The sequence below is a fragment of the Bombina bombina genome, chromosome 6 (assembly GCF_027579735.1).
Source record: "Bombina bombina isolate aBomBom1 chromosome 6, aBomBom1.pri, whole genome shotgun sequence".
In the NCBI taxonomy this organism is placed as follows: domain Eukaryota; kingdom Metazoa; phylum Chordata; class Amphibia; order Anura; family Bombinatoridae; genus Bombina; species Bombina bombina.
This window is the reverse complement of record NC_069504.1, coordinates 810,003,151-810,025,628: the sequence shown is the minus strand read 5'-3', so window position 1 is coordinate 810,025,628 and position 22,478 is coordinate 810,003,151. Positions and strand designations below refer to the sequence as shown.

At 39.4% G+C, this 22,478-nt stretch overlaps 1 protein-coding gene across 3 annotated transcripts in view; it reads right to left on the bottom strand.

Moving 5' to 3' along the window:
- Window positions 1-22,478, bottom strand: part of LOC128663707 (cytosolic purine 5'-nucleotidase-like) — a 326,364-nt gene that overhangs the window by 75,124 nt on the left and 228,762 nt on the right. The window lies entirely within an intron of this gene.

Genomic DNA, 22,478 nt, shown 5'->3' with positions numbered 1-22,478 from the left:
ATTGTGTCAGTAAAGACATAGGGGTCGATTTATGAAGCAGCGGATGCTGCTTCCAACCCATTCCGCTTCAAGTCCGCCTGAAGCGGAATTTAAAGTGAATGTAAATTTTGATGTTTAAGTGCCCTGTTTTTAAAACTTTGATTAAAACCAGGGGCACTTTAATTCATCAAAATTTACATTTCACTCCTGTTGTAACAAAAAACTTACCTTTTAAACTTCACAGCAGCTGCTGCTTCCTCCGGTCTCACAAGCCATTTCTGATGTCAGAAATGATTGATAGGTCATCCTCCAATCACAGATTCCCCCCCGGGGGATTCAGTGTCTGATTCACTGCTGTGATTGGATGAAGCCAGATACCTCATTTTAGACCCAGGAAGAGGCTTTGAAACAGGTGGAGGAAGCTGGAGCTGCTGTGAAGATTAAAAAGTAAGTTTATTTTCACAACAGGAGTGAAATGAAAATATTGATGAATTAAAATGCCTCTGTTTTTAATCAAAGTTTTAAAAACCGGGCACTTTAGCATCAAAATTTACATTCACTTTAAGAAGCAGCAGTCGTAAGACCACTGTTCCTTAACTTGTCCGCCACCTCTGAGGCGGCGGACAGCAATCAGTCCGATCGGGTGAATTGGCACCCCCTGCTAGCGGCCGCGAATGTGCAGGGGGCGGCATTGCACAAGCATTTCACGAGAAATGCTTGTGCAATGATAAATACGCTGTCGGCATTTATCGATGTGCGGCCGACATGATCCGCTACAGCGTATCATATCCGCTTGCACTATAATAAATCGGCCCCCATGATTGTGTTGTACTAGTCACCGCTGATGGTGTTTGAATGCTGGTGCACAGGGCACTCTTAGGGGCATACGCATGTATGCTATCAGTAGTATCTTTTACTCATTTCTGCTAATGGAATTATATTGCACAAATGCTACTGTTTAAAATAGCAATGCACCCATGTTAATTTTAGTTTTTACCTTCCTATCTCTTTAATGTAAAATAAACACATAGAAGCTATTTAGCAATATTGCTGAATAAGACTGCAAGGATACTTTTGTTCAATTAATAGTTAAAAAATTTTTAAATATAGAAGATTTAACAGGTATTTGTATTATTATTTTTTTTTAAAGACACTTATAAACAGTTTTAAAATTGGGCTGGGTATTGCCTCTATACAAAGGACATTAAACCTCTTGCTTTTGTGTAAAAATTATGATTGTCCCACGCTCCCGAGAGATGCCGAAAATCAAATTCTGTAATCTGCAAATGCTGCAAATGATATAGCTGGTATTGACAATTTGCAGCAGGTTACGGGTTTGGCCTTTTGGTCTTTAAGGAAGTGTAGGACAAAGCACAAATATTACACAAATGCAAGCGCTGTTTAATGTCCTTTCAGGATATAAGGCCCAGTATTGTATATAAGACTGAGCTCACATCAGTCTGCGTGTTAAAGGGACACGAAACACAAACATTTTCTTCCACGATTTAGGTGGAACATACAATTTTAAACAACTTTCCACTTTTATTATCAAATTTGCTTCATTCCCTTGGTATCATTTGTTGAAAGAGCAGCAATGCACTACTGGTTTCTAACTGAACACATGTGTGAGCCAATGACAATCAGTATAAATATATATGCAGCCACCAATCAGCAGCTAGCACCCAGGTGCTTTGCTGCTCCTGAGCTTTCCAAGATAACCCTTTCAGCAAAGGATAACAAGAGAAGGAAGCAAATTAAATAATAGAAGTAAATTGGAAAGTTGTTTAAAATTGTATGCTCTGTCTGAATCACAAATGTCTAATTATGACTTTACTGTCCCTTTAAGATTCAGCCTTATTTTTTTTTTAATGTTATAGTAAGAGGGCGTCTCAAGGCCAAGCGGGGCGCATGAGCTTTATTCGCACGGTCTGGTGAACTTTATTGCAGCAAGCCTATTAATTATTTAATCCTTTACATGTTACCTGCCCTCTCATTCTCCATTGCAAATCACTCCTGCAGGATTTGTTACCAATTGCTTCTGCCATATCTCACTAAGGACCCATGATCAAAAACGCGCCGGCATGGACAGAAAGCACGCAAAATCTTTGGGATTTTTTTATTAGATCTTATATTGTAATGTAGGAGTCTCTGTTTCATACCGAGAACCCTGCAGGGCAAAATAAACATTACTAAAGCTAAAATTTGCCTTTATAAAATGATTTGAGGGACCTCGCCATACTAACGAGATGTTTTAGATAATCTCACCTGAATGGAGAGCTTTAGCTCATCAGGTCCTAAAAACCTAGTATATATATATATAAATATTTACACCATGCAGTATTTTTGCTGTAAATACATCTGAATATTGTTTTAGATTCACTCTCTCTAGAAAAGAGCGCTTCCATCATACATGAAATTCATTTCTTTATTTCACGGTTCAGACAGAGCATACAATTTTAAACAGCTTTCCAATTTACTTCTATTACTTAATTTGCTTTGTTCTCTTGGCATCTTTTGTTGAAAAGCATAACTAGGTAGACTTAGCAGCTGAGAGCTAGCTGCCGATTGCTGTTAGCATATATGCCTCTTGTCTTTGAATAAAGGATGTGTTTAGCTAGCTCCCAGTAGTGCATTGCTGCTCCTTTTGGGTTTCATGTCCCTTTAAATGGTCAAATTTAAACTTTCATGATTCCAATAGAACAGAGGTTTAAGAGACTTTTCAAGTTACTTTTGTTGCCAAATCTACTTTATTTTCTTTGTGTCCTTAGTTAAAAAAAATCATATCTAGGTAGGCACAGGAGCAGAGCATAATTGGGGCCTTGTTGGTGATTGGTGACTACACACATATGCCTCTTGTAACTGGCTCACCTAATGCGTTCTAAGTCCTAGTAATGCATTGCTACTATGGAGCTGGCTTTAACTATGTGTTTAACCTATTTGCAGGAGTTAAACACATAGTTATAAGCAAGCATTAGTGCAATAACAACATGCTCTAACACATAAGAGAATTTTCTTTTTGCACAATTATGCCCCTTTAAGTAGGATGATATATACCTGAGCCTGTGGTATCCTACACTATAATTGGCTAGATCAGAGCACAAACTTACTTACATCTATCCTTAAATTAGCCTCTGCAAAAGACTGAGGGATCAATGATCTAAAGATCTCCACTCTGGCAACATTATCTATAAATTCTTGTCAGTACTTTGAGGTCCCTCAATGCATTTATCCCACTCACCCCCCAATCGCATGCGCACTCTGTATTGACTAAAATGCATGTGCATAATGAATGTCATCTGACACAAGAGTTTATTTATGCGTATTTAGTTGTCTGTCAAAAACGTGTTGGAAAGCGTGGTTTTACATGAGCCTGGTACCCAGGTAGCCCTCTGTGATACAATATGCATAATAAGTATCACAGAGGGATGGAAAATAATTAAATATTCATACCGGATTTATTATTTGATGTATAGATATTTAATGAATGTATATTGAGACATTTAAATAAAATTAATAACATTTGCAACACTGTTAAAAAAATAATTGCATTTACTTTCCTTTTAATTACAAAGTATTTACACTCCATTTACTTGCTGATATATATATATAATATATACATATACTATAATCGCGTTTGTAACGCGTCCGTTGCCAGTTGCAAAGTTGCATCCTGGTGGATTCCGAAAATGGCAGGGTGGTGAAAGAATCCACTGCATTTTTGGAATCCACCTGGATGCAGCGTAGGCAAACGAAGCTTTCGCATGAAATAATAATAAAAAAAAGCCTAAAAAGATCGCTAAACTCCCACAACAGAAACTACCTTGCCCTTACACCGCCAAACCCCCACAACGCCAACTAAATAAATTACAATATTAACCCCTAAACCGCCAAACCCTACAACGCCAACTAATTATACTATTAACCCCTAAACCGACACCCTTTCACATCACAATGAACCTAATTAACCCCTAAACCTCCAACCCCCCACATCTCAATAAACCTAATTAACCTATTAACTCCTAAACCGCCAACCCCCCACAATGCAAATAACTAAATTAATTACTAAGCCCCCTAACCTAACACCCCCTAAAGTAACCCCAATTACTACTAAATTACAATTAAAATAAAAAAATCCTAACATTAAATTACAAAAAAAATAATCTAACATTACAAAAAAAATAAACAAAATTATCAAAACTAAAAAATAAAAAACCTAATCCCTATGAAAATAAAAAGCCCCCCCCCCAAATAGAAACAACACCCCCTAATCTAAACTAAACTACCAATAGCCCTTAGGGCCTTTTGTAGGGCATTGCCTAAGGTAAACAGCTATTTTACGTTTAAAAAAACTTCCCCCTAATAGTAAAAACCCCCCACCCACCAAACCCCCCAAAATAAAAAAATCTAACACTAAAAAAACCTAAACTACCCATTGCCCCTAAAGGGGCATTTGTATGGGCATTGCCCTTTAAAAGGGCATTCAGATATTTTACTGCCCTTGAAAGGGCATTCAGCTCTTTTAAAAGCCCATTAAGGGCGCCATGTACTAAATGGCGGGCGGACAGCTTCTTAACTCGCGAAGCTGTCCGCCCACCTTCGCTACACACGGGCAGCGGATCTGTTGATCCGCTTGCCCGTATGTATCATTACACACTCATCGGAGTGTGTAATGCCCGCCCATTCAATCGCGCGACCAATCACGCGACTGAAGGGGCTGTCAATCACCGAGAGCGAGCGTGCTCTCTGTGATTTTGCTTCGCCACCTAAGAGGTGGCGTAGGGTGTAGGAAGCAGCGGTCTAATGACCGCTGCTTCTTACATTGCGGGAAGCAGGCTCGCATATGCGAACCTGCCCCGCAAAGGCTTCGGAGCAGCTTTCGCTGCTTCGTACATGGAGCCCTAAATCCCTAATCTTAAAAATAAAAAACACCTCAAAAATAAAAAAAATCCTAAATCTAACCCCTAAATAGGTACTCACTGTTCCTGAAGTCTGGCAAAGAAGGTCTTTTTCCAGGCAGCTCCATCATCTTCTATCTTCATCCGGAGCGAAGGCGGCATGGAGCGAAGGTGTGGAGCTGGATTCTCCGATGCAAGGATCCTCAGTGGCGGTCCTCAGCGGCATGGAGCTCCTCTTCATGTGATCGTCCGCTGTACACTGAAGATTAAATGCAAGGTACCCAATATTTATTGGGGTACCTTGTATTCCTATTGGCTGAAATTTTGAAATCAGCCAATAGGATGAGAGCTACTGAAATCTTATTGACTGATTTGAACAGCCAGTAGGATTTCAGTAGCTATCATCCTATTGGCTGATTTCAAAATTTCAGCCAATATGAATGCAAGGTACCCCAAATTGAATGTGGTTCCTTACATTCAATCTTCAGTGTACGACGGACATCGGATGAAGAGGAGCCTCCACGCCACCGAGGACCACCACCGAGGATCCACGCATCGGGGAAGAAAACTCCGCCCCGCACCGCCTTCATTCCAGGTGAAGATAGAAGATGATGGAGCCGCCTGGAAGAAGACCTTCTCCGCCGGACTTCAGGAACGGTGAGTACCGATTTGGGGCTTAGTCTTAGGCTTTTTTTTTTCTTTTTTTTTGAAGTGGCTTTTTTTTTTTAGATTAGGGTTTTTTGGGCTGGAAAAGAGCTGATTGCCCTTTTAAGGGCAGTAAAAGAGCTGTATGCCCTTTAAAGGGAAATGCCCATACAAATGCCCCTTTTGGGGCAAGGGTAGTTTAGGTTCTTTTTAGTGTTAGTTTTTTTTCTTTTGGGGGGGTTGGTGGGTGGGGTTACTGTTATGGGGTAATTGGTAATTTGTTTAGGTAAAAGAGCTGTTTAACTAATGGCAATGCCCTACAAAAGCCCTTTTAAAGGGCTATTGGTAGTTTAGTATTAGATTAGGGGGTGTTTTTGTTTATTTTATTTTTTTATAGGGATATTAGTTTAGGTTTAATTTTTTTATATTTGATAGCTTTGTTTATTTTTTTCTGTAATTTTAATTTTTTTATTTTCTGTAATTTTAGCTTTAGGGTTTGTAGTTTTTTTTTAAAAAATAGACTGCCCTTTTGGGCAGGCTTATCGTCTAGTATATAAAATTTTCTTCATTATCTTGTTATCCTTTGCTGAAGGAGCAACATTGCACTACTAGCAGCTAGCTAAACATATCTAGCTAGCCAGTCACAAGAGACAAATGTGTGTAGGCACCAATCAGCAGCTAACTCCCACAAGTGCAGGATGTGTGCATTATTTTTCAACAAGTGATACCAAGAGAACGAAACACATCTTAAAATAGAAGTGAATTTAAAAGTGTCTTAAAATTATATGCTCTATCTAAATCATGCAAGTTTAATTGTGACTTTCCTATCCCTTTAATAAACCCTGTCTAGGAGTCCCTGACAACCTCAGTTCCCTACCCTGGAATGTGCAGAAAACACTTGAAAGTGCGGTAACCCATATGGGTGTCTCATGGCCCCCAGAACACTAAAGCCTCATTCCCAGTTTAAATCACTTTTAATGCTATTGTTAGAAGAAAAACCCTCTCACATGACAACTATTTCTATTGGCTTGAAAGGGATTATTTTAGTGTGACATTTGTCTGAAACTATGCGCTCAATCTTGATATTTGCGTTTAAAGTGAAAACTAATTGAAAGGCGATTGCTAAAAATAATCATTTAAATCCCCTTTCCAACGTATTTAATAAAATTAACTGCATTGTTATGTAGCCAAGGAGCACGCAGCTGCTTTTTAATAGAATACAGACCTCTGCATGAGTAAACCGTAAGAAGGTGCATAACGCAGTCAGCCAGCAAAGCCTTATCTAATAACAGGGAGCTTAAATGGCAGAACAGGACAGCTCTGAAAGTCCCGTATCCTATCTCAGTCAGGGGATTACATTATTACAGAGGAACATTTGTTTACCATCTAGTAACAATGTGTAGACACCAACATTAAAGGGACATTAAACACTTTGAGATGGTAATATAAAATGATAAATTCTATATATAAAACAACTCTGCAATATACTTTCATTATTTATTTTGTCCTCTTTGCCTGTAATTGCATTCTTAAATTGTGAGCTTTTCAGTTCCTGTTAGAAATGGAAGTGCAGAACACTGTTAAATCCAGCACAACCATTGGCTGCGCACTCTAGTGACCTATGTATAACTGTCCCTAATTGGCCATAGCAGAGAAGGTAACACAAGTTACAACATGGCAGCTCCCAGTGTTTTATAGACACTAAACCTTTACACTTATTTTGTCACTTTTTAAACAACTAATGAAACTTTAAAAATACATCTACATGTTACTCATGGACTAATCTTTTCTTTGAATGCATCATTCTATCTAGCATGTATTTAGTGTTTAATGTCCCTTTAAAGGGACCTCAAATTAAATATTTTTTCTTCATGATACAGATAGAAATTTCAAATTTACCTCTATTATCAAATTTTCTTCATTTTCTTGTTATCATTTGATGAAAAACAGGAAGTCAAGTTCAGGAGTGTGTATGAGTCTGCAACAATATATAGCAGCAGTTTTGCGATAATGTTTTATATTAGCAAGAGCACTAGATTAAAAGCACTATTTCCTGTCATGTAGTGCCCCATATATGTGCACACTACCTATCTAGATATATTTTCAACAAAGGAAAGCTTGAAAACAAAACGAATTTGATAATAGAAGTAAATTGGAAGCTTTTTTGTTGTTGGATGCTCTATCTGAATCAGGAAAGAAAAACAATTGGGTTTCATGTCCTTTTAAAGGGACATTAAACACATTTTGCTTCTATGTAAAAAAAATTGATTGTCCAACGCTCCCTGGAGAGGCCAAAAAGCTGTTGTAACCTAGGTTTTCTTCAAAATGGTGCAAATCAGATACCTGGATTAGGACTTTTGTAACCTAAGTTACAGCATTTGCTTTTTGTACAAGATTTAACTATAGAATTATACACGCCACAACTGCATACAGAGAGATGAAACAATATATGTAATATAAATGCTGTACAAAACAATACAAATAGATCTAGATCATTAGCTGTAAAGTGCAATATATACTTAAAATTATGGTAAATATTTAGCTTTGCAAAAATGCTAAGATTTACCATCACTAGAAATAAATGTGAATTTAATTCATCAGTTTAAAATGAATAGATGAATAGGTACCCGTACCTTTATTTACTTTATTTTAGCCAATAGCCGTGCTTGCCCTTTGGCATTATGCCGTAGGCTAGCACGGCTATTAGGTGAGAGGTGGAAAAGTCACCTCATTGCAAAACTGAGCTGTGCCATGAGCGGCCAGAGGTGCTTAGGTTAGCGCTGAAGCCACAGCTAAATAAAAGGTACCTATTTATCAGGTGTTTTTAAACTGATAAATCAAGGTGGCCTTTATTTTTAGTGATGTTAAATCCTAGGGATCGATTTATGAAGCAGCGGATGCTGCTTCCGACCCTGCTCTTTAACTCGTCCGCCACCGGGACAGCAATCAGCCCAATTGGGTTGATTGACACCCCCTGCTAGCGGATGATTGGCCGCAAATCTGCAGGAGGCGGTATTGCACCAGCAGTTCACAAGAACTGCTGTTGCTATGATAAATGCCGACAGCGTATGCTATATCGGATCATGTCCGCTTGCACCTACATAAATTGACCCCCTAGAGATGCCAAAGGCCTCATTGTAAAGGCGAAATTAAGTGTGAAATTCATTGAGCATCATTCACCTATATTTGCCACAGTTTCATTCCTGTCATTCACATCTATAGTTGCACAAGATGTCCAATACATAAGATATTGCGCCTCCAATGAGAATCGCTAACAACGTGGAAAAACAATAACTACAATCGTAACACTTAGAGAACACGCTTGCAAAGCTCTTTATGCAAATGTTTGTAGTTGTCAAATATGTGCACGTCATGCTTCGTTATGTAAAATTAATCTTGCGCGATAAAATGAAAGGTGACTCCCAGGGCTTCTAGGGAAGTGCTTGGGTATTTTTTCATCTACGCCTCATACGGAATTCATTAAGACTTTATTACCCTTCTGAACTCTCTCATCTCAAAGTCATGTTTAATTATTTCATAGCTGATGCGGCTGTGAATTTTTTCTTTTATTCCTTTTTAACTATTTTTAAAGGGACAGTCTACACCAGAATTTTTATTGTTTTAAAAGATAGATAATCCTTTTATTACCCATTTCCTAGTTTTGCATAACCAACACAGTTATAATAATATACTTTTAACCTCTGTGATTATTTTGTATCTAAGCCTCTGCAAACTGCCCCTTTTTTCAGTTCTTTTGACAGACTTGCAGTCTAGCCAATCAGTGATGGCTCCCAGATAACTTCACGTGCACGAGCACAGTGTTATCTATATGAAATACGTGAACTAACACCCTCTAGTGGTGAAAAACTGTTAAAATGCAATCTGAAAGAGGTGGGCTTCAAGGTCTAAGAAATTAGCATATGAACCTCCTAGGTTAAGCTTTCAACTAAGAATACCAAGAGAACAAAGCAAAATTGGTGATTAAAGTAAATTGGAAAATTGTTTAAAATTACATGCTCTATCTGAATCATGAAAGTTTATTTTGGCCTAGACTGTCCCTTTAAGTTTGTTTGTTTTGTTTTGTTCATATGTTACAGGGGACTGTTGTTTTTCTGGTTTAATTCATTTGTTCTTTAAGGGTTTTGAAGACATTAATGTGATGTATCCTTCACAGTTGAAGTTGTATTTGCCAAGAAATAAATGCTTGCAAGACAGATACGGCACCGTTGGTTATAATGAAGTGTGACTCGCAACTAATGGATATGACGAGCAGGAGAGGTGCTACTAAAAGGAACATTTATTAAGCTGTATTTGCAGCTTCGGGGAGTTTGCTGTGCAGGATCACATAAGGGAGCCTGCAACCACAAACTTAAAGGGACATGAAACCCAATTTTTTTCTTTCATGATTCAGATAGAGAATATAATTTTAAACAACGTTCTAATTTACTTCTATTATCTAATCTGTTTCATTCTTTTGGTATCCTTTTTTGAAGTAGCAGCAATGCACTAATTATTTCTAACTGAACTCATGGGTGAGCCAATCACAATCGATATATATATATATGCAGCTACCAATCAACAGCTAGAACCTAGGTTCTCTGCTGCTCCTGGGCTTTCTTAGATAAAGCTTTAAGCAAAGGATTACAAGAGAAGGAAGCAAATTAAATAATAGAAGTAAGTTGGAAAGTTGTTTAACATCATATTCTCTATCTGAATCATGACAGAAAATGTTTGGGTTTCATGTCCCTTTAAGTAGCAGTTCCTACTTCTTAACCTCTTTGTCACCTCAGAAGTGGCAGAGATGAATCACCCCAAACTTACTTGTTATGAGTAATTGACAGGCCCTGCTCTTGTGTGATTGGTTGTGAGAGGGCAGATGGGCAGGGTTTGCACAAGAGAGCTCTTGTGCAAAGTTAAATTAGATCAAGTTATGCTGCATCACAAGTGGCTACTGTAGCAGTTATCTGCTTGAGAACTCGTCCACCTGCAGCTTAATAAATTTGCCTGTAAGGGATAAACCCCAAATTGTTTCAGTAGAGTCTCTGGTTTCTTACCAATGCATAAATGATGGTAGACTATGGGGGTAGATTTCTTAAATGTCGAGCGGACATGATTCGCTATAGCGAATCATGTTCGCTCGACATCGCTAAATGCATAAGCTGTCCGCATTTATCATTGCACAAGCATTCATGGTGAAATGCTTGTGCAATGCCACCCCTACTCACTGGCGGCCATGGCTGTCAATCATCCCGAAAGTATCGGATTGTGATGATTTCGGACCGGTTTAAATAAATGGAGCCCTATGTTTTTATTTTAGTTGCACATACAGTCACTTTGCTCTGAAATATATACAACTTTCCTCTGTATGATAAATTAGATCATGCATAGTTGGATTTAATGCAATAAATAATAATTCCTGAAGATTAATACAATATCATGCAGAGCAATACTACGTCATACTGAACAATTTAAAGGGACAGTCAAAACCAGAGTTTTTGTTGTTTAAAAAGATAGATAATCCCTTTTTCTCTTGTTAAGTGTATCCAGTCCACGGATCATCCATTACTTATGGGATATTAACTCCTCCCCAACAGGAAGTGCAAGAGGATTCACCCAGCAGAGCTGCTATATAGCTCCTCCCCTAACTGCCATTACCAGTCATTCTCTTGCACCCAACGAATAGATAGGATGTGTGAGAGGACTGTGGTGATTATACTTAGTTTCATACCTTCAATCAAAAGTTTGTTATTTTATAATAGCACCGGAGTGTGTTATTCCTTCTCTGGTAGAATTTGAAGAAGAATCTACCTGAGTTTTTCTATGATTTTAGCCGGAGTAGTTAAGATCATATTGCTGTTTCTCGGCCATCTGAGGAGAGGTAAACTTCAGATCAGGGGACAGCGGGCAGATTAATCTGCAAAGAGGTATGTAGCAGCTTATTATTTTCTGACAATGGAATTGATGAGAAAATTCTGCCATACCGATATAATGTAAACTCAGCCTTAAATGCAGTAGCAGCAACTGGTATCAGGCTGTCATGTATGTATATTTTACACTTCAGTATTCTGGGGAATGGCACTTCACTGGAATTATACTGTATGCATAAAACTTTAGCCTAATTTGCAGGGACTAGCAACAGGCTTTTTAATAAAACTCAATTTATTAATGTTAAACGTTTTTTGCTGGCATGTAAAATCGTTTAATTTTCTGAGGTACTGGGTGAAAAAATGTTTTGGGCACTATTTTTTTCCACTTGGCAGTCGTTTTATTTAATTTATGACAGTTTACTGATCTCTCTCACTGTTATGTGTGAGGGGGAGAGGTGCTTTTGCTACGCATCAGAAGTTTATTGTCTTCCCTGCATGATCCGGTTCAGAACTCAGGGGTCTTCAAAACTTGTTTTGAGTGAGGTAATCACTCACAGCAGAGCTGTGAGATTGTAGTTGACTGTGATAAAAAAACGTTTATTTCTGTATTTTTTTTTTAATTTTTTTCTGCTATGAGGGTTAGTTATCCTTTGCTAATGGGAGCAATCCTTTGCTAAAATTGTGTTTTTTACAAAGATTTGATGCTATAACTTTTCAGTTTATTAATTTTCAACTGTCATAACTTTTTCTGTGCTTCTTATAGGCACAGTACGTTTTCATATTATAGTAAATTACTTGAAAAGTATTTCCAAGTTGCTAGTTTATTTGCTAGTGTGTTAAACATGTCTGATTCAGAGGAAGATATCTGTGCTATATGTGCTAAAGCCAAAGTGGAGCCCAATAGAAATTTATGTACTAACTGTATTGATGCTACTTTAAATAAAAGTCAATCTGTACAAATTGAACATATTTCACCAAACAACGAGGGGAGAGTTATGCCGACTAACTCGCCTCACGTGTCAGTACCTGCATCTCCCGCTCGGGAGGTGCGTGATATTGTAGCGCCGAGTACATCTGGGCGGCCATTACAAATCACATTACAGGATATGGCTACTGTTATGACTGAAGTTTTGGCTAAATTACCAGAACTAAGAGGTAAGCGTGATCACTCTGGGGTGAGAACAGAGTGCGCTGATAATATTAGGGCCATGTCAGACACTGCGTCACAATTTGCAGAACATGAGGACGGAGAGCTTCATTCTGCGGGTGACGGTTCTGATCCAAACAAACTGGATTCAGATATTTCAAATTTTAAATTTAAGCTGGAAAACCTCCGTGTATTACTAGGGGAGGTGTTAGCGGCTCTGAATGATTGTAACACAGTTGCAATACCAGAGAAAATGTGTAGGTTGGATAAATATTTTGCGGTACCGGCGAGTACTGACGTTTTTCCTATACCTAAGAGACTTACTGAAATTGTTACTAAGGAGTGGGATAGACCCGGTGTGCCGTTCTCACCCCCTCCGATATTTAGAAAGATGTTTCCAATAGACGCCACCACACGGGACTTATGGCAAACGGTCCCTAAGGTGGAGGGAGCAGTTTCTACTTTAGCTAAGCGTACCACTATCCCGGTGGAGGATAGCTGTGCCTTTTCAGATCCAATGGATAAAAAGTTAGAGGGTTACCTTAAGAAAATGTTTGTTCAACAAGGTTTTATATTGCAACCTCTTGCATGCATTGCGCCTGTCACGGCTGCAGCAGCATTTTGGTTTGAGTCTCTGGAAGAGACACTTGAATCAGCTCCATTAGATGAGATTACACACAAGCTTAAAGCCCTTAAGTTAGCTAACTCATTTATTTCAGATGCCGTAGTACATTTAACTAAACTTACGGCTAAGAATTCCGGATTCGCCATTCAGGCACGCAGAGCACTGTGGCTAAAATCCTGGTCAGCTGACGTTACTTCTAAATCTAAATTGCTTAATATACCTTTCAAAGGGCAGACCTTATTCGGGCCCGGGTTGAAAGAAATTATCGCTGACATTACAGGAGGTAAAGGCCATGCCCTGCCTCAAGACAGAGCCAAACCTAAGGCTAGACAGTCTAATTTTCGTTCCTTTCGTAATTTCAAAGCAGGAGCAGCATCAACTTCCTCTGCACCAAAACAGGAAGGAGCTGTTGCTCGCTACAGACAAGGCTGGAGACCTAACCAGTCCTGGAACAAGGGCAAGCAGGCCAGGAAACCTGCTGCTGCCCCTAAGACAGCATGTATCGAGGGCCCCCGATCCGGGAACGGATCTAGTGGGGGGCAGACTTTCTCTCTTCGCCCAGGCTTGGGCAAGAGATGTCCAGGATCCCTGGGCGTTAGAGATCATATCTCAGGGATACCTTCTAGACTTCAAATTCTCTCCCCCAAGAGGGAGATTTCATCTGTCAAGGTTGTCAACAAACCAAATAAAGAAAGAGGCGTTTCTACGCTGCATACAAGATCTTTTATTAATGGGAGTGATCCATCCGGTTCCGCAGTCGGAACAAGGACAAGGGTTTTACTCAAATCTGTTTGTGGTTCCCAAAAAAGAGGGAACTTTCAGGCCAATCTTGGATTTAAAGATCCTAAACAAATTCCTAAGAGTTCCATCGTTCAAAATGGAAACTATTCGGACAATTTTACCCATGATCCAAAATGGTCAGTACATGACCACAGTGGATTTAAAGGATGCTTACCTTCACATACCGATTCACAAAGATCATTACCGGTATCTAAGGTTTGCCTTTCTAGACAGGCATTACCAGTTTGTAGCTCTTCCATTCGGATTGGCTACGGCTCCGAGAATCTTCACAAAGGTTCTGGGTGCTCTTCTGGTGGTACTAAGACCGCGAGGAATTGCGGTAGCTCCGTACCTAGACGACATTCTGATACAAGCTTCAAGCTTTCAAACTGCCAAGTCTCATACAGAGTTAGTACTGGCATTTCTAAGGTCGCATGGATGGAAGGTGAACGAAAAGAAGAGTTCTCTCTTTCCACTCACAAGAGTTCCCTTCTTGGGGACTCTTATAGATTCTGTAGAAATGAAGATTTACCTGACAGAAGACAGGTTAACAAAGCTTCAAAATGCATGCCGTGTCCTTCATTCCATTCAACACCCGTCAGTAGCTCAATGCATGGAGGTGATCGGCTTAATGGTAGCAGCAATGGACATAGTACCCTTTGCACGCCTACATCTCAGACCGCTGCAATTGTGCATGCTAAGTCAGTGGAATGGGGATTACTCAGACTTGTCCCCTACTCTGAATCTGGATCAAGAGACCAGAAATTCTCTTCTATGGTGGCTTTCTCGCCACATCTGTCCAGGGTGATGCCATTCAGCAGGCCGGACTGGACAATTGTAACAGACGCCAGCCTACTAGGTTGGGGCGCTGTCTGGAATTCTCTGAAGGCTCAGGGACAATGGAATCAGGAGGAGAGTCTCCTACCAATAAACATTCTGGAATTGAGAGCAGTTCTCAATGCCCTTCTGGCTTGGCCCCAGTTAACAACTCGGGGGTTCATCAGGTTTGTCGGACAACATCACGACTGTAGCTTACATCAACCATCAGGGAGGGACAAGAAGCTCCCTAGCAATGATGGAAGTATCAAAGATAATTCGCTGGGCAGAGTCTCACTCTTGCCACCTGTCAGCAATCCACATCCCGGGAGTGGAGAACTGGGAGGCGGATTTCTTAAGTCGTCAGACTTTTCATCCGGGGGAGTGGGAACTTCATCCGGAGGTCTTTGCCCAAATACTTCGACGTTGGGGCAAACCAGAGATAGATCTCATGGCATCTCGACAGAACGCCAAGCTTCCTCGTTACGGGTCCAGATCCAGGGATCCGGGAGCGGTTCTGATAGATGCTTTGACAGCACCTTGGACCTTCGGGATGGCTTATGTGTTTCCACCCTTCCCGATGCTTCCTCGATTGATTGCCAGAATCAAACAGGAGAGAGCATCAGTGATTCTAATAGCACCTGCATGGCCACGCAGGACTTGGTATGCAGATCTAGTGGACATGTCATCCTGTCCACCTTGGTCGCTACCTCTGAAACAGGACCTTCTGATCCAGGGTCCCTTCAAACATCAAAATCTAATTTCTCTGAAGCTGACTGCTTGGAAATTGAACGCTTGATTTTATCAAAACGTGGTTTTTCTGAGTCAGTTATTGATACCTTAATACAGGCTAGGAAGCCTGTTACCAGAAAGATTTACCATAAGATATGGCGCAAATACTTATATTGGTGCGAATCCAAGAGTTACTCATGGAGTAAGGTTAGGATTCCGAGGATATTGTCTTTTCTACAAGAAGGTTTAGAAAAGGGTTTATCCGCTAGTTCCTTAAAGGGACAGATTTCAGCTCTGTCCATTCTTTTACACAAACGTCTGTCAGAAGTTCCGGACGTTCAAGCTTTTTGTCAGGCTTTAGCTAGGATCAAGCCTGTGTTTAAAACTGTTGCTCCACCATGGAGTTTGAACTTAGTTCTTAATGTTTTACAGGGGGTTCCGTTTGAACCCCTTCATTCCATTGATATCAAGTTGTTATCTTGGAAAGTTCTGTTTTTAATGGCGATTTCCTCGGCTCGAAGAGTCTCTGAGTTATCTGCCTTACATTGTGATTCTCCTTATCTGATTTTTCATTCAGACAAGGTAGTTCTGCGTACTAAACCTGGGTTCCTACCTAAGGTGGTCACTAACAGGAATATCAATCAAGAGATTGTGGTTCCATCTTTGTGTCCTAATCCTTCTTCGAAAAAGGAACGTCTGCTACACAATCTAGATGTAGTCCGTGCCCTGAAATTTTATCTACAGGCAACTAAGGATTTTCGACAAACGTCTTCCCTGTTTGTCGTTTATTCTGGTCAGAGGAGAGGTCAAAAAGCTTCGGCTACCTCTCTCTCCTTTTGGCTTCGTAGCATAATACGGTTAGCCTATGAGACTGCTGGACAGCAGCCTCCTGAAAGAATTACAGCACATTCTACTAGAGCTGTGGCTTCCACTTGGGCCTTTAAGAATGAGGCTTCTGTTGAACAGATTTGCAAGGCTGCAACTTGGTCTTCTCTTCATACTTTTTCCAAATTTTACAAATTTGACACTTTTGCTTCTTCGGAGGCTGTTTTTGGGAGAAAGGTTCTTCAGGCAGTGGTTCCTTCCGTATAAAGAGCCTGCCTGTCCCTCCCGTCATCCGTGTACTTTAGCTTTGGTATTGGTATCCCATAAGTAATGGATGATCCGTGGACTGGATACACTTAACAAGAGAAAACATAATTTATGCTTACCTGATAAATTTATTTCTCTTGTAGTGTATCCAGTCCACGGCCCGCCCTGTCACTTTAAGGCAGGTAATTTTTCCATTAAACTACTGTCACCACTGCACCCTATGGTTTTCCTTTCTCTGCATGTTTTCGGTCGAATGACTGGTAATGGCAGTTAGGGGAGGAGCTATATAGCAGCTCTGCTGGGTGAATCCTCTTGCACTTCCTGTTGGGGAGGAGTTAATATCCCATAAGTAATGGATGATCCGTGGACTGGATACACTACAAGAGAAATAAATTTATCAGGTAAGCATAAATTATGTTATTAACATTCCCCAGTTTTGCATAACCAGCACAGTTATAATAATACATGTTTTACCTATGTAATTACTTTTGACAGACTTGCATTTAGGCCAATCAATGCTTACTCCTAGGCACTGTTCCCTCTAAAACCAGTTTTGTGTGCGGTCCAGCAGTGAAACAGTTAATCAAGTAACCACACCCTGCAATTAGCAAACATTGCACAATGCAGACTGGAAGGTATGGTTCTCTTATTAACTGTTTCACTGCTGGTCCGCACACAAAACTGGCCTTAGAGGGAACACTGCTCCTAGGTAACTTCACGTGCGTGAGCTCAATGTTATCTATATGACACACATGAAATAACGCCCTCTAGTGGTGAGAAACTGTCAAAATGCATTCAGATTAGAGGCAGCCTTCAAGGTCTAAGAAATTGGTAATAAAAGTAAATTGGAAAGTTGTTTAAAATTACATGCCCTATTTGAATCATGGAAGTTAATTTTGTACTTGACTGTCCCTTTAAGTCTAAATAAACAAAGGATGCCATGCAGAGCAGATTATTCATACAAAGCAATACAGCGTTTCGCAGAACATTATACAGTATATACATACAGAGCAATATGTTAGGATTTTTTATGTTCTTTTATCGTATTGAATTATAACACATCATGAAAGGCTGCATCCAAACAGAGATTTAACATATAGTACAGAGCAATATAAGTCCACAGTTATCATGTATTGTACCAGATGTGTACACATGCCTATGTGGTTACACTAAGCTAAGACTGCAGGACAGTGGAATTCTGGGTATGCTTCCTAAGTCCGCATTCTCCTCAACTTTCCTCGCTACAGACAGCCTTAGCTAAATAACCACATATTCTTAGTAAAGCAACTTTGCATTGCCCATCATGAGCGGTGTGAGTGATCTTGTCCCTAAGGTTATTTTAGTCATTACAAACCTGTGGAAAGGGATAGATAGGTGGTTAGTAATGAAACAGGTGCTTCAGCCTGTTACACCTGCTGTTTTGATATTGGATGCTGTGTCTGCCAGCTTCATGTTGGTTTATCCAGGAGCTATTAGTGTGGCACTGCTGTCTCTATCTGTCACTGAGGGCCGCTGTATGTCATTGAAGATCACCATGCCTGTGTGTTAATATGAATCGCCAACAGTGGATTTACACCACTGGTGATGTCACATGAGCACTCCATATAAACAGTCAAAAGCTACGCAGTGTATAGTTAATATCACTAAGCAGCCTGAAGACACCCCACTGATAGAGAGTTATCTAGGCAATTAAACCTGCAGCTCACACTATATTAACATACCCCAATGTATAGAGTCAGTTCCTCAGAAGGGACATTAAAAGATCTCTTAGGGCCAGATTCTAAAAACTTTGCCGGTCTAGACGTGGTTTCTATCCAAACACTCTATAAAAAAGGGTCTGTGCCTTCAGCATATAGAACCTTACAATTGCCTATATTTTTATATACATGTGTTTTTATATTACAAAAATATGTGTTTTGCATATTTTGACATAATATTGCCACTTTTTAATTTGCGAGAAAAAACAGTGAAATCTGCAGGGGAAAAGGTTTACAGAATACTACAGACCTAGTGGAGACATTTTAGCTGCACCCATAAAATGCCCCTGTTGAGCCCACTAGCAGAGTTGGGGAAACTAATTTTACAATAAGGAAAACTATGCTTTGAATTTCGTATTATAAATACAAATTTCACAACGTTTTTGCATGTGTAGTGTAGTTTTATTATTACGGTGCCCCCTTTTTTTTCTGCACAATTTCAATACAAATTTTTATCTTTCCATAAAATCTTTGCAAAACAATTTTGTTATGATTTTTAATGCAACTCAAAAAGTATCAATCAGCACCTGAACCACTTGCACGCCACATAGGGGTACCACCAAACCCTACCAAATGTTGTGAAAGTCCAAAGAATATGGCAGCAATAAGTGGTTTTTAAATGGTCTTTATTGGAGCACAACAAACAAAGTAGCAGCGACGTTTCGGGAGCTTCCTCCCTTTGTCCCTTTTAATGCAATTAAGCATTACATTTTTTTTACTGTATCATTTTATTTCAATAAGTCATTTATTTGTTTTATACTATCTTAAGATTACAATTTATTGGGAGCCCTATTGTAATGTATGATTCTCCTTCACATACTTAAAAGCAGGGAACACCCCTATGCAAGACACACTTTTCATAAGGTTAAAACTGTCTTGAAAGAATTAGTACTGGAGAGATTTCTTATAGAATCGCACAAGCCCAGAGAGCTTTACAGAATATGTCCCTTAATCCAGCAGCTGTCATACCTCAGGGACATATGACCCCCTCAGTGGAAAGGATAGCATCTTTTATTTCATATACAGGGAGTGCAGAATTATTAGGCAAGTTGTATTTTTGAGGATTAATTTTATTATTGAACAACAACCATGTTCTCAATGAACCCAAAAAACTCGTTAATATCAAAGCTGAATAGTTTTGGAAGTAGTTTTTAGTTTGTTTTTAGTTTTAGCTATTTTAGGGGGATATCTGTGTGTGCAGGTGACTATTACTGTGCATAATTATTAGGCAACTTAACAAAAAACAAATATATACCCATTTCAATTATTTATTTTTACCAGTGAAACAAATATAACATCTCAACATTCACAAATATACATTTCTGACATTCAAAAACAAAACAAAAACAAATCAGTGACCAATATAGCCACCTTTCTTTGCAAGGACACTCAAAAGCCTACCATCCATGGATTCTGTCAGTGTTTTGATCTGTTCACCATCAACATTGCGTGCAGCAGCAACCACAGCCTCCCAGACACTGTACAGAGAGGTGTACTGTTTTCCCTCCTTGTAAATCTCACATTTGATGATGGACCACAGGTTCTCAATGGGGTTCAGATCAGGTGAACAAGGAGGCCATGTCATTAGATTTTCTTCTTTTATACCCTTTCTTACCAGCCACGCTGTGGAGTACTTGGATGCGTGTGATGGAGCATTGTCCTGCATGAAAATCATGTTTTTCTTGAAGGATGCAGACTTCTTCCTGTACCACTGCTTGAAGAAGGTGTCTTCCAGAAACTGGCAGTAGGACTGGGAGTTGAGCTTGACTCCATCCTCAACCCGAAAAGGCCCCATAAGCTCATCTTTGATGATACCAGCCCAAACCAGTACTCCCCCTCCACCTTGCTGGCGTCTGAGTCGGACTGGAGCTCTCTGCCCTTTACCAATCCAGCCACGGGCCCATCCATCTGGCCCATCAAGACTCACTCTCATTTCATCAGTCCATAAAACCTTAGAAAAATCAGTCTTGAGATATTTCTTGGCCCAGTCTTGACGTTTCAGCTTGTGCGTCTTGTTCAGTGGTGGTCGTCTTTCAGCCTTTTTTACCTTGGCCATGTCTCTGAGTATTGCACACCTTGTGCTTTTGGGCACTCCAGTGATGTTGCAGCTCTGAAATATGGCCAAACTGGTGGCAAGTGGCATCTTGGCAGCTGCACGCTTGACTTTTCTCAGTTCATGGGCAGTTATTTTGGGCCTTGGTTTTTCCACACGCTTCTTGCGACCCTGTTGACTATTTTGAATGAAACGCTTGATTGTTCGATGATCACGCTTCAGAAGCTTTGCAATTTTAAGAGTGCTGCATCCCTCTGCAAGATATCTCACTATTTTTGACATTTCTGAGCCTGTCAAGTCCTTCTTTTGACCCATTTTGCCAAAGGAAAGGAAGTTGCCTAATAATTATGCACACCTGATATAGGGTGTTGATGTCATTAGACCACACCCCTTCTCATTACAGAGATGCACATCACCTAATATGCTTAATTGGTAGTAGGCTTTCGAGCCTATACAGCTTGGAGTAAGACAACATGCATAAAGAGGATGATGTGGTCAAAATACTAATTTGCCTAATAATTCTGCACTCCCTGTAGATTGTCACTTAAAGGGACATTAAACACTAAATACATGCTAGATAGAATGATGCATTCAAAGAAAAGATTAGTCCATGACTAACATGTATTGTAGATGTATTTTTTAAAGTTTCATTAGTTGTTTAAAAAGTGACAAAATAAGTGTAAAGTTTTAGTGTCTATAAAACACTGGGAGCTGCCATGTTGTAACTTGTGTTACCTTCTCTGCTGTGGCCAATTAGGGTCAGTTATAAATAGGTTACTAGAGTGTGCAGCCAATGACTGAGCTGGATTTAACAGTGTTCTGCACTTCCGTTTTTAACAGGAACTGAACAGCTCACAATTTCAGAATGGAATTACAGGCGAAGAGGACAAAATAAATAATGAAAGTATATTGCAGAGTTGTTTTATATATACAATTTATAATTTATATTACCATCTCAAAGTGTTTAATGTCCCTTTAACCCTCAGGTTTAAAAAGTACAATTTTCCTATTGACCTTGTAAAAAGCAGTTACATACCAGGTTTACAGTAATAAATATGGGAGAGCTATGAAAATCAAAAATAAACCCATACTACCATTAGACAACTTATTTAAAAGGGGAGAATCTCCTCTTTCAAATAAAAGGTCACTTGAACCTCTGTACATTGCAATTTTATAATATTATTATTATTATATTGTAATTTCTTAATTTATACACCAGGATTAGAGTAATTCAAGGGAAGATGGAGATAAAACAGCTGCTGAACGTTAGAATAATGTTTCGTTATTTACAGTAATGCAAGTGTGACCTATATAATCAGAAGCCCAGTTTAGCACACACTGTGCTAGAATTTCTTGTAAGTCTATATCTCTTTGTGCTTTGAAACGATATGGTTAAAGATAACACGTTAGGCCTGTGCCCATACTTTCTGTTCAAGGTCTGCAAGCTCAAAGACCCAGCAACTCTTGACAACTGAATGCTAATATGTGCTCTTCAGTGGTAGCGGTGTCATAGTTGTAATAAAGTTTGAAGGGTCGATGACAATTAAAGTGACATTGTACTGTAATGTTTCACAGCTATAATGTATTCCCATCCTTTTTTATCTGCTGGAGTGTATTACATTGTTTACAAATATCTCCTTTGCCTTAAAGGGACAGTCTAGTCCAAAATAAACTTTCATGATCCAGATAGAGAATGCAATTTTAAACAATTTTCCTATTTACTTTTATCGCCAATTTTGCTTTGTTCTCTTGGTATTCTTAGTTGAAAGCTAAAACTAGGAGGTTCATATTCTAATTTCTAAGCCCTTGAAGGCCGCCTCTTCTCTAAGGGCATTTTGACAGTTTTTCACAACTAGAGGGTATTAGTTCATGTGTGTCATATAGATAACACTGTGCTCACACATGTGGAGTTCAGATGAGCCAGCTCTGACTGGCTAAAATGGATGTCTGTCAAAAGAACTGAAATAAGGCGGCAGTTTGCAGAGGCTTAGATACAAGGTAATCACAGAGGTGAAAAGTGTATTTATATAACTGTGTTGGTTATGCAGAACTATGCGAATGGGTAATAGAGGGATTATCTATCTTTTTAA